This window comes from Gopherus flavomarginatus, chromosome 1, assembly GCF_025201925.1.
Source record: "Gopherus flavomarginatus isolate rGopFla2 chromosome 1, rGopFla2.mat.asm, whole genome shotgun sequence".
NCBI classification, from domain to species: domain Eukaryota; kingdom Metazoa; phylum Chordata; order Testudines; family Testudinidae; genus Gopherus; species Gopherus flavomarginatus.
Window position 1 is genome coordinate 149,910,290 of NC_066617.1, and position 21,223 is coordinate 149,931,512.

Genomic DNA, 21,223 nt, shown 5'->3' on the forward strand with positions numbered 1-21,223 from the left:
GGGGAGGTGCAGGGCCCCCTCTCTGGGACAACACATCTGCTGTCAGGTTGGCACTTCCCTTCACATGGACCACGTCCATGTCATAGTCCTGCAGAAGCAGGCTCCACCTCAGGAGCTTGGCATTGGTTCCTTTCATCTGGTGCAGCCAGGTCAGGGGAGAGTGGTTGGTGTACACGGTGAAGTGTCACCCAAAGAGATATGGCTCTAGTTTTTTAAGGGCCCACGCCATGGCCAGGCATTCCTTCTCGATGGCAGCATAGTTCTGCTCCCGGGTACCTTGCTCAGGTACACGATGGGGTGTCTCTCTCCCTTTTCATGCATTAACACTGCCCCCAGTCCCATGTCTGAGGTGTTGGTGAACACCATGAAGGGCTTGTCAAATTCTGGGTTTGCCAGAACTGGGCCACTAACCAGAGCCTTCTTCAGTGCCCGGAGAGTCTGCTGGCACTGCTCGGTCCAGACCACCTTGTCTGGCTTCCCCTCCTTGCACAGCTCAGTGATGGGGGTGGCTATGGCGCAAAAGTGGGGCATGAACCTTCCATAGTACCCCGCCATCCCAATAAAGACCTGGACCTGCTTTTTGGTTTGGGGAGCAGGCCAGTCTCTGATCACCTCCACCTTGGCTGGTTCCCATTTTAGGCAGCCGCTCCCCACTCGATGGCCCAGGTAAGATACTTCAGCCATCCCCACCTTGTTCTTCTCAGCCTTTACGGTTAACCTAGCTTCTCGGAGTTGGTCCAGCACTTGTTTAACCTGGGACACGTGGTCCTCCCAAGTCTGGCTAAAGACGCAGATGTCGTAAATATACGCCACGGCAAAACTCTCCATCCCCCTCAGTAGCTGATCCACCAGGCGCTGGAAGGTGGCCGGTGCTCCCTTGAGGCCGAAGGGCAGGGTCAGAAACTCATAGAGGCCCCAAGGGGTGATAAAGGCCAATTTCAGCCTGGCATCTGTGTCCAGTGGCACTTGCCAGTAGCCCTTTGTAAGATCCATGGTGGTGAGGTACTGAGCGCCTCCAAGCTTGTCCAGGAGCTCGTCAGGCCTGGGCATGGGGTAGGCATCTGTGATGGAGTAGGGGCTGTCTGCATGGGGGATGGGAGACCAGGGGAGGACTTTAGGGGATGGACAATACCTGAGCCTGTAACCTGAGCTAGGCAAAGGGGGTGGGAGGTCAACACTTTTGCCCGGGAAGCTAGACAAAGGAAGGGGCCGGCTGAAGGGGGTTAGTTTCAGTTTCGGTTTTGGGCTGGGTGGTGGGAATTCAGGGAATCCTAAGCTGGGATCCAAGGACCCTGAAACCCCAGAAGGACTCGATTGAGGGGTCCTGACTGTGCCTACAAGCTCTGCTGTAACCTGCGTTCCTGTTGTCCAATAAACCTTCTGTTTTACTGGCTGGCTGAGAGTCACTGAGAGTCCCAGGAAGAGGGGTGCAGGGCTGGACTCCCCCACACTCCGTGACAGCATCAGATACGGTGATGGCATTGAGCTTTCGATAGTCCACACAGAACCAGATTGACCCATCCCTTTCGGGGACTAGCACCACTGGTGAGGCCCAAGGGCTGGAAGACTGCTGGATCGCCGCCAAAGCCAGCATGTTCCTGACCTCTTTTTCTAGGTCCTGGGCAGTTTTCCCAGTGATCCGAAAAGGGGAGCATCTTATACGGGGATGTGACCCGGTGGACAGTCAAATTAGTGCGTCCAGGCCAGTTGGAAAACAGCTGTCGGTATAGATGCAGCACCCCTCTGATCTCAGCGGGCTGGGCCAGGGTCAGCTCATCAGAGAGGGGAATTGCCTCCGGGGGGGAACCAGATTTTGTCCCAGGGAATAGATCCACTAAAGGGTCATCTCCCTGCTCCTCCCAATGTCCACACATGGCCAACACCACATTCCCCCTGTCATAGTATGGCTTCATTATATTCACATGGTACACCCGACGGTGATGAGCCCAGTTAGAAAGCTCCACCACATAGTTTACCTCATTTAGTTGCTTGATAACCTTGAAGGGCCCTTCCCAGTCAGCCTGGAGTTTGTTTTTCCTCACGGGGATGAGAACCATCACTTGATCCCCAGTGGTGAAGGTATGGGCCCGTGCCATGCAGTCATACCAGACCTTCTGCTTCCTCTGGGCTCGGACCAGATTCTCCCTGGCCAGGCCCATGAGCTCAGCAAGTCTTTCCCGGAAGGTCAGGACATACTCCACCACTTACTCTCCCTCGGGAGTGGCCTTCCCCTCCCATTAGTCTCTCATCAGGTCCAGGGGCCCCCTTACCCACCTTCCATATAACAGTTCGAAAGGCAAAAACCTGGTAGATTCCTGGGATACCTCCCTATACGCGAACAGCAGGTGAGGTAAGTACTTGTTCCAGTCCTGCGGGTGTTGGTTCATGAATGTTTTTAACATCATCTTTAGCGTCCTGTTGAACCTTTCCACCAGCCCGTTGGACTGGGGGTGATACATTGAGGCCCAGCTGTGCCGGACCCCACATTTCTCCCACAAGCATCGGAGCACGGTCGACATGAAGTTGGACCCCTGGTCTGTTAAGACTTCCTTGGGGAACCCAACCCGACTGAAAATGATCAGCAGCGCATCTGCCACAGTGTCTGCTTCGATAGAGGACAAAGCCACCGCCTCGGGGTAGTGAGTGGCGAAATCTACCACCATCAGAATGTATTTTTTCCCCGAAAGGGTCGCCTTGCTGAGATGTCCCACTATGTCCATGGCCACCTTCTGGAAAGGTTCTTCTATGATGGGTAAAGGCCTCAAAGCTGCTTTCCCCTTGTCCTGGGCCTTCCTCACCCTCTGGCAGGGGTCACAGGATTGGCAGTACTGTCGGACATGGGTAAAGACCCCAGGTCAGTAAAAGTTCTGTAGCAGCTTCTGCCTGGTGCTCCGGATTCCCTGGTGCCCTGCGAGAGGGAAGTCACGGGTCAGGTACAGTAGCTTGTGGCAAAACTTCTGGGGAACCACCAGCTGCCTCCTGATCCCCCATGACTCTTCTTCCCCTAGGGGAGCCCATTCTCAATACAGGAACCCCTTCTCCCATAGGAACCTCTCCTTGCAACCTCTCCTCATGGACTGTACTGCACTGAGGTCAGCCAGATCCCTTGGCCTCCCGCAAGGAGGGATCTTTCTGCAACTTGGCCTGGAACTCAGCAGCTAGGACAGGGAAGGGGACTGCTCTCTCTCGTCGGCTGGGTCTGAGGCCGCAGCCTCTCTGAGCTGTGTCCCTGGGCGTTCCCTCCTCACCAGATTAGGGTCCTGCGCCTCGGGCAGAGTACCTTCCCCGTTGTCAGGGCACAGTGCCCTGCTCCGACTCTGACTATGGGTCACGACCAGGGCACTCCGGGCGTTGCTTGGCCAGACCTCCAGGTCCGCCCCCATTAACACCTCCGTGGGCAAATGTGGATGTACCCCCACGTCCTTGGGGCCCTCCTTGGCTCCCCACTTCAGGTATACCATCACCACGGGCACCTTGAATGAGGTCCCACCCACGCCCATCAGGGTCAGGTAGGTGTCGGGCACCATCCGAACTGAGGCTACCACCTCGGGCCGAACCAGCGTCACCTCTGCGCCTGTGTCCCAGTACCCAGTGACCTTCCTCCCATCTACCTCCAGTGGAACAAGGCACTTTCTCCGGAGGAATAGCCCCGGCCCACCCTGTAAACCAAAAACTCGGAGCCTGGAGCATCCAGCCCCCCAGAGGAGCTGACCTGGGGCCTTCCTCCCTCCTTCGCAGGTGGTACGTGGCCAGCCCCACATTCCTGGGAACGCTGCCCCTTGTCCAGCTGGATCTCTACCAAGTTAACCCGGTGTGGGGTCGGTCTGCTGTCTGTCCTTGAGCCTGAGGCACTGGGACCATATGTGGCCCCTCTGGCCACATTGACAGCAGCTCATGATCCGTTGGTCCCCTCGAACCGGTGGGTTGTCCCTGACGCTGGGCGTTCCCCTTGGGAAGGGGTTCTCTCTATTCCCCCTTTGAGAGGTTCCAGGATGACTCTATCTCTGCCTTGCAGTGGGCCTGTTCCTTTGGGACTCCTCCCTGTCACCCCCCGTCTGGCTCTTCACAAACTCATCTGCCAGCCGCCCTGCATGTCGCGGGTTCTCTGGTTTTTGGTCCCTCAACCACAGCCTCAGGTCGGATGGGCACCGCTCATACAGTTGCTCCAGTACCAGCAGTTTAACCAGGTCCCCCTTTCCCTGGGTCCCATCTGCCCACTTGCTGGTGTATCCTTCCATGCGGACAGCTAGTTGCAGATATGAGACCTCAGGGGTTTTATACTGACTCATGCATCTGACGAAGTGAGTATTCACCCACGAAAGCTCATGCTCCAAAACGTCTGTTAGTCTATAAGGTGCCACAGGACTCTTTGCTGCTTCTACAGATCCAGACTAACACGGCTACCCCTCCGATACTGACTCTGGAACCTCTCCCCGTACATCTCAGGAATCAGCCCAAACTCGCGCAGCAGGGCCTGCTTGAATAGTTCGTAGTTCCCTTTCTCCTCCTCTCCCAGCTGGAGGTACAATGCAACGGCCTTGGGGTCCAGTAAGGGGGTGAGAACCCGGAGTCTGTCTGCAGGATCTACCTGGTGCAGCTCGCAGGCCGTCTCAAAGGCATCCAGGAAGTCATCCATGTCCTCCCCCTCCTTACGATGGGCCAGGATGCACTTATCAAAGTTCCACACAGTCCTAGGCCACCCTTAACACACTGCAGCCGGAGGCCTGCTGCCCCTCAGCCTCGCCAGTTCCAGCTCATGATGATGCTGTCTCTCTTTCTCCTCCAGTTCCCGCTGTCTTTGTCTCTCCTCATGTTCCCTCTGTCTCGCTTCATATTCTCTCTGTCTCTCATGATCCTCCAGCTCTCTCAGTTTTAGCTCTCTCTCCCATTCCAGCCGCTTCCGCTCCACGGATGCCGAGCGTCGCCGGGATGATCCCCTGCTGACCGGAGCTGTCACGGTGCCCGCGGCATTCGCTGGGCTGCTCCCGGCCCATCCCCTAGGCATAGGAATAGGGGGTCTCAGGAAGCCCTCAGCTGCCAGCTGACCACTCCCAGCGAGGACAGACACTGGTGCCTGCGCTGCATCTGCCAGGCTGCTTCCTTCAGGGACAGGGATCAGTTCATTCAAGCGGTCTCCCTCCTCCAGCTGGGCAATCAACTGGTCTTTGGTAAGCCTCCCTCTGTGCAGCCCCCTCTGCTTGCACAGCTCCACCAAGTCGCACTTAAGCCGCTTGGCATACATCTCCCTGCTGGCCACTCACAGGCCGGGGTGCTTGCCGCTCCCCACAGTTTCCATGGAGACTCCTAGTGCATTAGCCCTTCTTGAGGTCACCACCTCTCTGCCAGCGTCGAGCTGCAGACTCCTCCGCCCCTGGGACCGCTCGCTGCAATCCTCTGGGGGACCCTGTTACTGCAAAGTCCTTCTCACTGGGCACACACTCCCAGGGGTTAATCACCCCTGAAGTCATCCCTTCATTCTACTGCTCCCCAGTCACTTACTGCAAGAAGTGCCGTTCACGGAGTGCAGTAGCTCCAGCTGCTGCCACCAGTTGTCACAGAGTATGGCAGAGTCCGGTCCTGCACCCCTCTTCCTGGGACTCACAGTGACTCTCAGCCAGCCAGTAAAACAGAAGGTTTATTGGACAACAGGAATAAAGGATACAGCAGGGCTTGTAGGCACAACCAGGACCCCTCAATCAAGTCCTTCTGGGGTTCAGGAAGCTTAATCCCCAGCTTGGGATTCCCTGAATTCCAACCACCCAGCCCAAAACCAAAACTGAACTCACCCAGCTCCCTCCAGCCAGCCCCTTCCTTTGTCCAGCTTCCCGGGCAAAGGTGCTGACACCCCTTTCCCCTGCCTAGCTCAGGTTACAGGTTGAGCACCTGTCCCTCACCTAAAGTCATCCCCTACTCTCCCATCCCCCACACAGACAGTCCTTACTCCATCACACCCTGCTTGCTGCCCCCTAATGCCAGCCCTGGCTTTTATATGCAGAAAACCAGTTATTGTGGCCCACATGGGCAGTGGAGTTTTTATAGCATGTTGGGGGTGTAAGGGACCATCTGTCACAAAAGTGAGCTCACCTGCGTGGTAAGATATATGGGATCACTCAAAAGGACTGTCTGTGATTCCATGTTAATGCTGTTACAGAGCCTGAAGCATTTACACTGGATTCTTGGTTGGTGAAATCTCCATACAGACCTCACAACCAATTTGGGGTTTGTTCCCTGCTTCTTACCAGTCTGCCTGAGGCTGGCGCTCGTGCTCTCGAGTCACTGAAGACAGCGTTACAGAGACTTACGGGTGCAACGCCACCAGCAGCAATTTGCAGCAATACAGAGCAGGCTTTACAGTGACACACTGTGGGCCAAATGGTCCATGGACTCAGTCAAGCCCCAGTTCTCCTCCAGTGCACATCAGCATCCTGGCAACCTTCAAGGAGGGTCAAGGCTGCCACCCCTTCAGTGACGATGGATCTCCAGCAAAGCATCACCCGTGCCCCAAGACCCATCTTGTCTCCAGACGGAGGTGAGTGATAGAGGGTGTATAATGGCTCCTAGGGGGGTAGGGAGAGGGATAACAAGACACCTTCTGGGGTCACCCCTCAGGAAGTGAAGGTGACAGGCATTGTGGTAACAGTAAAGGGGGAGGGGAGGGAGTGGGAACAGCACCCTCAAGGGCAATGCTGCCAGTGGGTCGCTCCTTCACATCAGGCATAGGGTTGATAGGGGGCCATTCCCTGGGTCTGGGAGCCTGTGAAGGGCTATATAAACCCCACACTGGCACAGAAGGGGTTCAACTGCTGCTTTAGTCTGGATTGGCTCAGCCCCTCCACATCTGCAAACCATGCCAGTACTGGAGCAGGAGCCAACAGGAGAGGCCTACTCTACTCAGAGGGGGGCCACCGTGGGAAGGGAACAGTCTGTGGAGCATCTCCAGCCCCAAAGCGAGGGCTGGCAGCATTCAAGGCTCTGGCCTTCACTGAGGGAGGGTGGGGATCCCCAGAGCTCAAAGGGGGAGCAGGCTGAAACTTGCGCTGGAGACCCAGTAAACTCTGAAGGGGACTGAGACACTCCCAGGGCCCCCAGAAGTAAGAGAGGCCCACATAATGAAGGGACCTGTCCACATTCCCCTCCCTCCCCCGTTTCTTTTTTTTCCATTCCTTTATTTACCCTTGTTTGCTGAGTCAGCTCTTTTGCTGTTTCACCTGGTGCCCCAAGAGACAGAAAGTGCCCAAGGCCTCAGACAGAGGGTGGAGCCCTGACACACAAGAAGGACGTGCCCCATAGCACTCCTGGGGCAGGGGCAATGGGACTCACAGAGCTGCACCCCAGAAAGCCTGAGGCCCAGCGGTTTGGCACCAGTTTGAAGGGCTGGATGGCCTCTCCCTGGGGGCTGCCAGCAGCCTGGCAAATGGAGTAGCTATGGGGTGGCCTGGGGAGCAGGAAATGGGGCAGCATCCCAGACAGCACACCGACAAGGGAAATGGAGAGGGGATATGGGGCACTGCAGTGAACTCAGCACCCATCCTGAAGGCCATTAGCAGAAACTTGTCCTCTCCCTGGCCTACGGGGGTCAGACAGTGACACAGAGATCCCTTGGCAAAGGATCACTTGGTCTTTGCCAGCAGTTCTCACCTGAGACCTGACAAACCCACCACACCAAACATCTCTTGGAGGATGATCCTGTGAGGTGTCTACAGAAAGCTCATAACTGGTCAAGACTCATAATGACTGAGAGATTAATGTGCTAAGAGAGGGGTGGAGATTATGGACATGAATAACTAATAAACACACATATCATTCTTAATGTATTTTCATCTTCTAATTTCCATAACCCACTAATTATCCCTGGCTGCCCCCGGCAGTCTAGGGAGAGAGTACTAGTATACTCTTGTGGCCAGTGTAGAACTGAAGGCACAAGGATCTTTCAGTGACTGTCTCAAAGTCACCCAGAGTGAAATTCACTTCACTGGATAAATCCCTAGCATCTGGGTTCTGCAGAGGGGTGGAGAGATGAATTACATTCGTGGACATGGAGCCACTCCCCATCCTCACCCTGATCTCAGACACTACCCCAACCTTCCCCTGCCATAACAGACCCACTTGATGCCGCCAGAGCCATCTGCCATGGGACTTACATGGAAGAATTAAGGTTGGGTGCCTTAGCTGTGAATTTCCATCCCCTAGTGTATTGTGATTGCTGTTAAGTGGGTTTGGCAAAAATAATTTTGTCTATTTCTTTTTTTTTAATTTCAATTGATGATATCAATAGTTATTTTAAAGCCCTTTTTTAATGTTTAGAATTTCAATGTTCAGAGCTGTGGGAAGTTATGGGGATCGTCAGACAACAATTATTTAATTACAGCCAATACTGAGATTTGAAAAGCCAAATCTTTATAACTGTTCAAACACAATTGTCAATGTCACATGCAAATTATACAGTGTAAATATCCTTAAATCAAACTCGACTTTCTCCACAAGCATTTCTGTATTATACCTATATAAAATTTTTCATCTGTGTGTGTACAAGTGAGTACTTATGGCACCTTAGAGACTAACAAATTTATTTGAGCATAAGCATTGTGGGCTACAGCCCACTTCATCAGATGCATAGAATGGAACATATAGTAAGAAGATATATACACATACAGAACAAGAAAAGGTGGAAGTTGTCATACCAACTCTAAGACGCTAATTAAGATGAGCTATTATCAGCAGGGAAAAAAAACTTTTGTAGTGATAATCAAGATGGCCCATTTCAGACAGCTGACAAGAGCTGTGAGGATAATTACTGCAATTTATTAATAAAAACCCAGTCCTTTCAAGCATACTTTTAAGTAATGAAGTACTTTAATTCTTTCACATTCTAGACTGTAATGCTTGCTCAGGATAATTACACCCTCCCTGTGATGTATTTTACTCTCAGTATTGTAACTCCATCGTGATGTAGCTCTTGTCTAGGAGACAGGTAAGACAACTCCCACCTTTTCATACTCTCTGTATGTGTGTATATATATCCTCAATATATGTTCCATTCCATGCATCCGAAGAAGTGGGCTGTAGCCCACGAAAGCTAATAAGTTTGTTAGTCTCTAAGGTGCCACAAGTACTCCTGTTCTTTCTCCTGTCTAGGAGCTCTGCTGAGGCCAGTGGCATATGATCGGAAAGTGACACTCTGACACATGAGCAGAGACACATGGGGGAGGGTGGAGGATGAGGTAACATGGAGGCTACCAGGGTTGAACATGGCCATAGAGAGTACAAAACATCCTCTCTCCCACCTCCCAGAGTGAGTGACTCTGGTAAATCATTCCCTAAAATTTAAATAGCCCCAGTATGTGGGACAGTGATTAATGCAGGTGCCTTGGGTGCTGCAGCACCAACCCCATCTGGATGAGGGGGATGAAGAACTGCAGCAGAAAGGGGTTAGGCTGGGAGAGGGCACAGGTGATGTGAGATTGGGAGTGGAGTTGACCAAGAGCCCAGAACTCATGGGGGGGTGTTGGGAGAAGAAGTCAACAGGACTGGGTAGAGGCACTCCTGTGTATTTTCCCATTGACTATCCTGCCATGTATTTAATTTAGAAACTTTTCATTCACATTTAAACACATTGGAGCTAAGCTGGATTGATGCATTTTCACTTACAGTGGAACAGTTTTAAATGGGTGCTTAATCAGATGCTCATGCAACACAAAGCAGTCAATAATCAGTGTGCTTTCATTAATTAATTTGACTGTGTGCTGTGCATCACTTTTAAAAAAAAATGGTATGAGGGAGTGTCAAAATTTTAGGCATTAAGAAATGGTAAGTAGGTGTCAGTTCATTTCTCATGCGTTTATCTCATAATTTTAATTTCAGTTTTAAATCAGTATTAATACCATATTGTTTTAATAGCAGTAGGGTCCATTTGTATAATTGTTTGCAAGATTCAACTGGATATTGTGAACCAGCCATCTTAACCTTTTATTTTAAGATTCCTAAATACAACCCAGCGCACCACTCCTGAAAGACTGCAAGCTCTGGAAGGTGACATGCTCCTTAGAGAGCAAACACCCGAGGACTCTTTGACATTGCTTTATCTGCTCCACCAGAAAATGCTATAGGGAACCAGGGAATTACAGCAGACCTTCATTGGGTATCATTCTACCAGCTATGGGCCAACATTCAAATGGTTCTGTTTGTTTATCTTTCATTCAGCTTTGTAATTTTTAGATCTCATTTAAAAGCTGGAAGTTAAATAACCAAAGCAAGTTAAGACGAGAGTGACATCGGGCATAGGCGGGGGTAAAACAATAAATGGAAAGAACTGACTATGCAAAAAGGAACATCGCAAACTATCAGAGCCCAAGACCTCCGTCCAAGTGAATCCACCCCAGTCAGGCGTATCAAGATGGGCCCCCGAAAAATTGCCGATCCCGTCTGGCAGTGAATGCTGCATGTTCCAGATGGAACTATGGTGTGTGCGTCTGCTCTGCTGACATGCTGCTTTGGTACGGAATGCACCACGGCCACAGGGAGCAGAGACATGAACTCCTACAAAACACAATCCCAGATACACTTCCAACATCCCAACCCCTCCCCCACCTTCACATGGCCATTCTCAGCCCATTGCTAACAGTTCCTCCCAGGCTTCAGCACTATAAATAAATAAAACATGGTGTTACAAAAGGTAGCTTGTGCCAGAGAAACCTGATCTGGACGTCAGTAAAGTTTTTGATACAGTTTCACATGGGAAACTATTCATTAAATTGGAGAAGATGGGGATTAATATGAGAACCAAAAGGTCAATAACGAATTGGTTAAAGGGGAGTCTACAAGGGGGTCATACTGAATGGTGAGTTGTCAGGCTGGAGGGAGGTTACTGGTGGAGTTCTTCAGATCAGTCTTGGGACCAATCTTACTCAAAACCTTCATTAGTGATCTTGGCACAAGAAGTGGGAGTGTGACACAAAGCTGGGAGGGATTGCCAACATGAAGGACGACAGGAAAATCATACAAGAAAATCTGCACTTCCTTGAAAGCTGGAGTAATAGAAATGGGATGAAAATTAACAGTGCACAAATTCTAGTTGTTAGTCCCCAAGTGCATAATTTTGCAATAAGCTGGGGATCTATCAATTGGAAGTGACAGAGGAAGAGAAAGATCTATATGTATTGGTTGATCACAGGATAATTATGAGTTGCCAATGTGATGCAGCCGTGAAATAGGTTAATGCGGTCCTAGGATACATCAGGCGAGGTATTTCCAGCAGACACATGAAAGGGTTAGTACTGTTATCTGATGAGACCTCATCTGAAATACACCTCTACTGTCTGGCCTTAAAGTCTGTGAGTCTATAAACTGTGCCTTGTGTAGCACAGACACTGATGGATATCAGAGCCCCATCGTGCAGCACATGGCAGAGAACCTGACTGAAATCAGCACCCCGATTGTGATGGGCACTGCACGGACAGAGGGACAGTCCTTGCCCCAAAGAGATCACAATCCAAATAGACAATAGGTAGGAGGAAAACAGAGAAGGGCTGTGACTTCCCCGTAGCTACCAAGCAGGTCACTGACGGAGCCAGGAACAGACCCCAGTAATGCCAGAGCCCTGTCACGCACAGCTTGGAAAGGTCCCCAGACCTCACTGTATTAGGCTGCAGGAAGAGGTGGTTTGTCCATGGATGCACAGGCTGTCTTGGCAGGACAGCTCAGTTGCAGTCCCTGCATACAGCTGGGGATGTGTATTGTGGGTCAGGAGAAGTCAGTGTCCAGTCCTGTGGGGCTGTGCTCCTGGCTCATACCTCCAGCATTCACTGCTGCCCCTCCGTTACAAGCTGCACTGTTCAGCCAGCCCCAGGCCTCTGTGAGGTCACTGTCTCCCCACTCCCCGCAAGCCCTCAAACAGGAACATGGTGCACCAGTGCCAATCAGAGTGCACTAGTGTAAATTCTGTCTATACTAAGGGTCTGCACCAGTGCCTAAAACCCCAGAGACCTTCAGTGCTCAAAACAGCAGCACAGTGGCACTAGAACTGGGATCTATGTCTAGCTCTGTCACGGACAGTCTGGGTAACCTGGGACACGTCATGTTTCTCCTCCCAACTTTAGTCTCTTCACCCAGCTGCCCACTCACTGGGGTCTCCTCTCTCTCCAGAGCTGCTCACCACTAAAATCTGTGCAGGTGTCACCAGAGCTAAGGTAGTTCAGCTCTTGAGTAGTCTTACAAGGGGGGCTGTGGAGTCTCTTTCCCTGGAAGTTTATAAGAGCAGGTAGCATAAACCTCTGTCAGAGATAATCTACATATACTTGGTCCTGCCTCAGCAGAGAGAGCTGGACTTGATGACATCTTGAGGTCCTGCCCAGCTGTACATTTATATGATGCTATGCAATATAAACGTATAAAACACAACATACAGAATACAACCCATAACATAATGTCAGGAAATTCAGAAAAAAAAACAACAACAAAACCACAGCATAACCTGACAATACAAAGGAAAAGAAAACAACACAATGTTAAGTAATACACCGTAGGCCAAAATTACACAATGAAAAAGAATTCAACTCAAACCAACACAACACAGGCACCAAACACACTGAAATAAAACAATGCACCATAAAACTATGCAACACAACATGGTGCAATCACAGTTCCAAATGGCACCATGTAAAACAGGTCAGCGTAGAACAGGACACAGCACAAAAGAGAATTATTTCAATGTAGGCCTGAAAGGGATCTTGAGAGGTCGTCTACTCAAACCTCCTGCGCTGAGACAGGACCAAGAATCCCCAGACATTCCCAGACTGGTGTACCTCTAACTTAGTCTTAAAAACCTCCAATGAAGGAAATTCCACAACCTCTCTTGGAAGCCAATGCAAGGCAAACACAGACCAAAACAACGCTGTACACACACACAAGCTGGGCTTAGGGTTAAGGGGAGAGGCAAGAATTCAAACAATCTGGGTTCGTTTCCCAGTTTTGCCCCAAATTCTCCATGAAAACTTGAGCAAATTACTTGAGCTCTCTGAGCTTCACTTTCCCCATCTGTAAAAGGGAGAGTCAGCTCCCACCATTTGCCAATTCAGCCTTTCAGCTTTTTGTGGCAAGGCCTCTCTGTCCCTGTGGGCATGTCTACACTGCAGACTCCGGGGGCTGGCTCGTGCCCGCTGACTTGGGCTCACACGGCTCAAGCTGCAGGGTTGTTTAATTGTGGTGTCGATGTTCCAGCTGGGGCTGCAGCCCAAGGTCTAGCACCCTCCCACCTCGCAGGGTTCTGCAGCCTGGTTCCTGCCTGAGCCCAGACATCTACACTGCAATTAAACAGCCCCTTTGCCTGAGCCTTGTGAGCCTGAGTCAGTTGGCATAGGCCAGCTGGGGGGTTTTAATGACAGGGTAGAGATACCCCTGGTGTCTGTTGAACACCTGTCACAATGGGGACCCTGATCTTGGTCAGTGTCCCTACAGAGCCCTGACCAACAGGGGTCCTGATCTCAGTTAGGTCTCTGCAACTCCTGGCATTACAGGATCCCTGATTTTGTTTAGGGCCCCTGCAGCAACTGGCAACATGTGGAGGCAGGATCTCTGTCAGCTTCTGCGCAGTGCCCAGTACAGTAGTGCAGTGTGATCTGGGTCGGGGCCATCGCAATGCCAGACCCAACGGGGACACAGATCTCAGTCGAAATCTCTGAAGGGCCCAGCACAATGGGCACAGCACTTTGGGTCCCAGTCGCGAGCTGCTTAGCACAAGAGTGGCTGTGATCTCGGTCCAGGTCCCAGTTTTATCTGGCACAACAGTGGGGTCTGATCTCAGCCGGGGTCTCTTCAGTGCCTGGCAGAACAGGGCCATGCTCAGTACCATAAGAGCCCTGATCTCAGTCAGATACCTGGACAGAAAAGCGGGAAGATTTTCGAGAATTTGATATCAGTATTTCAGAACTGAGGAGAAAATGGGGCACAAACTAAATATTTGCCAATATAAGGGATAAGCATCAACATGTGGGGAGATTTTATGTCACCATTCAACCACTCAAGAGAAAAGAGGGGAAATTTGAGGGGCTTACACAGTGATATTGAATCAACATCAGAATGGAATGGATTTTTCTTATCTCACATTCACATGGCTGGCAGGGAGCTCTGGGTGATGTGGCTTACACAGGGGAAAGGAGTAGAGCTGGAGTCAGAAGGTCGCTGGCTGTGGGGAAGGGCTGGCTGTAGGGTCTGGGAATGTGACTAGCAGTTGGGGGAGTGCTCTGGGTTGGTCACCGTGGGGGAGGGGAAGTAGCTGGGACAGGGAAACCTGAGCCATCTCCATGGGGACATTTGCTCCTCCCTTCCCAGGCCTTTCCATGCCCTGTTGCCAGCAGAGAGTGCCCCCCAGCCCAGCCCAGCCCAGGCATAACCCTGTCTCAGCGCTCCCCCAGCCTCTACCCATTAACCCTCTTCGCAGTTCAGAAATCACTCAGGGGAACGATTTCCCACCTAAACAAGGACAAATCACTGCAGGTAAAAATAGGGGGAAACACTCCAAATCTGAAATTTGAACTGGACACTGGCGAAGTGCAGAGAAAATGGGGCACAATAAGGGGAGAACAGGAAATTTCTCAGATTTGAGGGAAGAGGGGGGTCACCCTGGCTGTTGCTCGTTGCTCTCCAGAAAGAAAGGAGGCAGGACAGGAGAGGATGGGGGGGTCCCCACGGGAGGGGGTAGCGGTGAATCCGAGTGGATCTCAGCCCCCACATTCTCTCCCAGCTCCTCGGGGGTCACCAGCTCTTTTCCTCCCCCAGCCATGTCTGTGCTGCACAGACGTTTTCCATCCGCTCCCCATCCCGGCAGCCCCCGCCCGGCCCCACGCAAGGACTCATGGGGCCGCAGGGCAGAGCCTGGCCGGGCCCAGCCTGCGGGGACAGCAGCTCCGAGCCCCCCGCGGTCGCGACCCCAGGGAGCAGATCCCGGCGCTGTGAGATGCCGGGTCCCCCCCCCCCCCGGACACTGGGGAGGGTCACCGCCCGGCCCCGCCCCCAGGCTCGCTCTGGTACCTGGAGGCTGCAGCTCCGCAGCGGGGAGGGCAGAGCCCAGGACGGCTCCAGCGGGAGCAGGGCCTGGGGGGGCGGGGGGGAGTTAATGAGGCTCCCCGGCACAGACCCTCCTGCTCCGCCCAGGCTCCCAGGTCACGATGGGGCAGCAGCAGCGCGGCGCTCACACAGCCGCTGATCACACTCCGCCCCCACCCCCGATCTGCGCATGCCCAGAGCCGGGAAACGCAACCCAAACTACATCTCCCAGCATGCCCTGGGGCCGCCTCCGCCCTCTCTAGCCAGGTAACGGAGGGGTTCAGCAGGGGAAAGTGCGCATGCTCTATGCGAGCCCCAGTCGGGGCGGAAGAATAAAGCTGCTGCTACCTCCGTGAGAGCCGGGCTGAGTCTGAGCAGCTGCTGCTCTCGGGGGTGGGGTCTAGCATTAACCCCTACGTGCCCGGCAGGGAGGGGCTTTCTCCAGCTGGGCCCCGCTGCCCAGCCCCGGCCTCGGCCCGAGAGACCCCGGTGAGTGAGAGACCCCGGGGGGGCGCTGGGGCCGGGCGGGAAAGTGACTCTCTGCTCCGGGGGCCTCGGAGCCGCCTCTGCCCCGCTGGGATGGGAGGGGGACGGAGTCTGGGGCCCGGAGGGGCGGGGCGGTGTATTAAATCGCTCCCCGTAGCAGTGTGCTAGTCCCGGGGCACTGCGCATGCTCAGTAACAGCTGCTGAAGCCGCTGCCCGTATCAGCCGTAACGTTCCGCTGGGCGCTAGTGACGGGCTAGGAAGGGGCAGTGGGAGGAGCAGGGAGGTGCCAGGGTCTGAGCAGGAAATTGATGGTCGGGGGGTGGGGATCAGGCGGCTGGAGGCTGGATTAGGAGCGGGCTAAATAGCAAAATCCGGGATGGGGGGAGGAGCAGGAGTTGAGCTCGTTGGGGAGGAGGGGGTGAGTCGGGGTTGCTCAGAGGGGAAGGTCATTGGGGCGGGAAATTTGAACTATTTTGTGCAGCCAGGAAATTCCTCTGGGAGAGGTAAATTCACTGAATCCTTCTTTGTTTGTGCCACTTCCTCCTACCTACAAAGTCTCTCAAGTTTTTCCCCTTTTCTCTCATTACCATAGGTGGCTATAAAATCCAGGGAGATTCCCCCAAATGATCAGCTCTCTAATCTCCCCCGATTTTGCCCTGGTCTCTCCATACTTCTCAAATGTCAATCTAAAATCTTTCAGTGTGGCAGTTTTCCTCACCCATTTTATCTGCAGTGATTTGTCCTTATTTAGGTGGGAAATTGTTGCTGAGTCATTCCTCAAAACATGGCTGCCCCTGGAGTGGGGATGGGATGAGATGCCCGTTCTCTGCCAGGGCGGGGATGGGAAGAGCATGTGTCCCTCATGGAGACTGCCCAGACCCCGGTTTGCCAATCCCACTTCCTGTCCCCAAACTACCAAAACAGTTGTCCCCAGCCCTCAGTTTTCAGTAACCTGCCCATTGCCTGCTGCTCCCTCCTTCCTTTGTCCATAGAGCCTTCCAGCTCCCCCTCCCTTGCCCTCTTAAATCAGCTCCTCAAAGGGCTCCCAGCTGCCCCTGTGAATGGTGGCAGTGAGGGGAACCATCACTTTGTGTTTATGTATTGGACAGTCATAAAATCCAGTCAAACAGTCCCCCTTTTCCCTTTAGTTATTTAATAGCAACATAAAATCCCCCTCAGATCTTGATGTTTTTCTCTCATGTTATCAGTTCCTTACTTTGTGACATGTTTTCTCTGCAGATCTCAAAGACTGATATAAAATACCCTAAACATTTGCCCCACTTCTCTTTAGTTGTCTATTTCTAAGTGAATATGCCCTCAGATGTTTTTCCCTGTCTCTTTAATGGTAAAATACAAAGAATCTGAGATTTATACCTTTCCTCAGATTCTTGAGCATGGATATAACATGTTTGCAAATGTTGCCCATTTCTGCTCTATTCATTTATCAAATATTGATGTGAAATACTCTCAGATTGTACCTCTTACCGACAACTGATATAAAATCCCTCTGATTTTACACTTTCCTCTGTATAATGGGCAAAAATGGATCCAAAATCACTCAGATTTCCACCCTTTCTCTTTCATTTCTGAACATTGATCTCAAAGCTCAGGATTTCCTTCTTTCTACATCATTATCAAATATCAATTAAAAATCCTTTCATGTTTGGGGCTGTTCCCCATGTTTCTAAATCCCAGCAACTTCTTCTGTCAAGGGAACCTGTTGCCCTGAGTTCTTCTCCATCCTGGAGGTTGCAGGCGGTTAAATTGCCCAGTGATCATCTTTCCCCTCTCCTTTGAGAATCATTTGTTCCCTCCTTTACCTCTGTTAAAATCTTTGCCAGTGAAAGAGACCAGTCACATATTTAATATCCATCAAAGCCAGAGGCCTCCCTCTGTTTGGGAGATCAGTGGTTCCCAGCTAGTAATGGGAGAGTTGGCTGGACTCTTTTCTTTTCTCCAGCTGGCACAGGATAAGAAATTCACTCTGGGTGCAGTGTGGGTCCAGAAGTATCCCAAACCCCATGACAAATGGTCTCTGTAAGGGGCTGTTTCCCACATTGCTAAGATGTAGACACCTTGGGGTGGATCCATGGTGACCATTATTTGCTAGTGACAGGGCATGGACATTTCTTACCTTTCTGCTTAATGGGGGAATCCCAGGCAGGCAGTGAGTTCCCAATTGGGGTCCCTTTGGGGGGAGGAGGGGTCCCTGTTGGGGGCTCTTGGTAGGGGACTGTTGGGGGCTCTTGGTAGGAGAACCCTTTGGGGTTCCCAGCCTGGCAATGAAGATCCGGTGGGGGTTCTCTGGCCGGTGGGGCTCTGAGGGGTATCTGGGATGTCTGGCCAAGGATTCTGGGGGTTGGATCCAGGAAATATCTGGTGGGACCCTGGCTGGGGGGTCTGGATTCTGGGTACTGGGGATATTTGGGGACCCCTGGATGGAGGCTCTGGGGGTTGCTATTAACCATATTCCTTCTATCTCATCAGCTTGTGCCAGAATCCTGGCTCCAGCACTGCCCAGCATTCTCCAGGCACGTGATAACTTTCTATCGACTTATAAAACACTGTGAGGTGAAATCACAGATTTTGCTTTTCTCCGCTCTTGAAAACCACAAGAACTTCTGGTTTCATAGGGAAAATTCCTGCCCCAATTCCTTGTTCTAGATCTAGGCAGTGAGGGAGGTGGAAAGGAGTTTAGCACTGCCACACTATGGCACTATCTTCCACAGCATTCTGGACTCATTCTTTCTGAAATCTGGATTCACTGAAAGCAATGTTAATAAAGAGTCACTGTATGGAAAGACAAGGAGACTCTGGGCACTGCTGGAAGGTCAAGGAGTGACTCCAGATGGACAGTGGGGGAAATGAGATTCTCCCTGTGAGGAGAGGCTCTCATTAGCTTCTCTCCCCGGAGAGCAAAAGAAGGGAAGACTGCTCAAATGCTCTGTCTCTCTCTGCTCAGGATATTGGGGTTCAGCTTCCTGGGTCAGATGCTGCAGCCTCCATTGGGATCTGGGAGACCAGGATTAGCAGCTGCTGGGAAGTGACCTTAATTAAAGCTTCTTCTCTGCCCTGCCCAGGTGACAACTTTCTCCAGCTGGTACTAGCAGACCTGGGCTCTGTTAATACAAATTCTAAGCCACAGACTCCAGGTAATAGACAGATCTCAGAGAAAGTGCTGGGGACTGGCAAGAAAGTGACTGTACAAACAGCACCCCCTGCTCCATTTCTCCTCCCATTAGTAGTTGGCTGTATTTTCTCCTGGCATGGGAGAGCAAAGAACCAGGAATGGATTTTCCCAGCCAGAAGGACAGGGAGAGAGGACAGGGGAAGGAGAGACTGAAAGAGGCAGTGGTATACATGAGTGGGGAGAGAGATTTCCAGCTCTCTAATCCATCCACTGAGGTTGCATAACTTAGATCAGGCCTGCACAACATGCGGCCCACAGAGCCTCACAGTGCAGCCCGCGGGGGGATTCTAAATCCCCTGCACACGGCACTCCGTGGGCAGCCCAGAACCCTTTAAATCCCAGCCACAGCCTGGAATCAACCGGCTCTGGGCTGCTCGCAGCGGCAGGTAGTCCAGAGCCCTTTAAATCCCAGCCACGACTGGGAATCAGAGGGCTCTGAGCTGCCCGCAGAGATTCCTAGCCATGGCTGGGATTTAAAGGGCTCAGGGTTCCCCGCGACTGCCTGCAGCCCAGAACCCTTTGAATCCCAGCCCGTGGCCGCTGATTGCCCTCTCCTCGGACCCCTGCCCCCAGGACCGCTACCCCCTATCTAAGCACCACTGGGCCTTGTCCCCTGATATCCCTGCCCCTTGGGACCCCAGCCCCTATCTAAGCCTCCCTTCTCCTTGTCCCCAACTGCCCCCTCCTGAGACCCGCCCCCCAACTTCCCCCGAGACCCCACCCTCTACCTGTCCCCTGATAAACCCCTCGGACTCCCGTGCCTATCCAACTGCTGCCTGTCCCCTGACTGCCCCTCCGAACCTCCGCCCCATCCAACCCCCCCTGCTACCTGTCCCTTGACTGTCCCCCCCCCCCCCACGGAACCCCCTACCCCTTCTCCAACCCCCAGCCCCCTTACCATGCCACTCAGACCAGTGTGTCTGGTTCCATGTAGCTCCAGACAGTTGCTGCCATGCTCCCCCATGGAGCCCACAGCGCCCTCCTTCCCCCCACCACCCCCTCTGCACCTGCCTTCCAGATTTGAACACCTCAAAATTCAGGAGTGCTCAAGCTCAGTTTGGGCAGCTGTTACTTCATTTCTCCCAAATCAAATATACTGATCCACTGTAACTTGCTGTAGAAAAAGTAGGATAAAATTGAGAAAGAAATGCTTATTAGGACTGGAATTGCTATTTTCAACAGCCATTGCCTTTTTGTTTGTTTGAAAGGAAGACAGTGATATTGCATTGGCAAATTCCCCATAGAAAGAAAGAAAGTGGAACAAAAGAATAATAAAGGCACCTCAACTTTTCCTCATTTATGGAGGACAGTCTTATAATATGCATCCAGATATCCTCCAATCACACAAGCTGAAAATTGTTCCACTTTACTGCAGCTCTGTAACCATATGGGAACCAATCCTGTCTGTGTTTTGTGCACATTCAAAATTCCTGCTGAATGACCCGTCCTGGGAGTGAGTTACCAGTGACCCAAGGCTGGGGCGGCAGGAGGTGTGGGGGGGGAAGCACTGGTGGAGGGGAGCTCAGGGCTGAGGCAGCAGTGGGGTAGGGGGAGGGCACTGGTGGGCAGGAAAGGGGGAAGCCCAGCGCTGGGGCAGCAGGGGGTGTGTGTTGGTCGGGGGAGAGCCCAGGACTGGGGCAGCAGCGGGGTACAGGGGGAGCCCAGGGCTGGGACGGGAGGCAGCCAAATTATTTTTTGCTTGGGGCAGCAAAAAACCTAGAGCCAGCCCTTCCGGTTTCCCCCAGCTGCCCGGGCCCTTTAATTCAACCCTGAGGGCTCCCAGCCACCTCTTCAGCTGGGAGCCCCTGGCTGATTTAAAATAAAGTATCACCTCCCCACCCCCAGCCTTCCTTTTTGGCCCACAGCTGTTTTGGTGGGGCAGCACTGGGAAAGGAGGGTTTGTTTCTGCAGGGCTGGGTGGCCCTGGGGCGGGGTGTTACCACGGGGCCGGTAGGTTTCAGCCCTCAGCTGTTTTCTTTGGAGTAATGTGGCCCTCGCCGCTTTACGAGTTGTGCAGGCCTGTCTTAGATCAACCTCCACCTCTAGTGTAACCCAGGCTTTTGTTATGGGATGGGGGGAGGGAGAAGGGAGGTTAAAAATATCTGTGGGATTAGCCTGGCAGGAGGGGGGCAGGTCTACACTGTAATAAAGAGATCAAGCATTTTCCCAGGATGGCAGAATCTAGGGTGTCTGTCTGCAGGGAAAGAGCCTAGGGGAATCATGATGTGAAATGAACTGAAGCCTGTTCTGAAACCTCCACAACTGCTCTTCTCACCCTGCCAGGCTGCAGAATGAAGTCCATGTTTCAGTCAACTTCATCCCATCCTCCCATGGGACAGAGGAGAGAAATGGCTGCAGAGGAGTCAGTCCAGGTAGGGATTATTGCATGGTTGCTGGTGGGTTCCTGCAGGAGGGAGAGGAACAGCAATTACACCAGAGATGGGAAGGTTTGCACAGTCTGGTTTGGAGGTTGGAGCGGGGCTGGAAATGCACAGGTTGGGAAAGAG

The 21,223-nt window shown here is 52.4% G+C and overlaps 1 protein-coding gene and 1 pseudogene across 1 annotated transcript in view; one reads left to right on the forward strand and one right to left on the reverse strand.

The window, feature by feature from the left end:
* LOC127046946 (zinc finger protein 34-like) overlaps window positions 1–15,106 on the reverse strand; it is a 184,077-nt gene extending 168,971 nt beyond the window's left edge. Inside the window, exon 1 of the mRNA XM_050944653.1 lies at window positions 15,025–15,106. The gene's annotated coding sequence lies outside the window, so the exon portion shown is untranslated. The remainder of the gene's footprint in view (window positions 1–15,024) is intronic.
* Window positions 15,107–15,435: 329 nt separating this feature from the next.
* Window positions 15,436–21,223, forward strand: part of LOC127046625 (zinc finger MYM-type protein 1-like) — a 398,827-nt pseudogene continuing 393,039 nt past the window's right edge.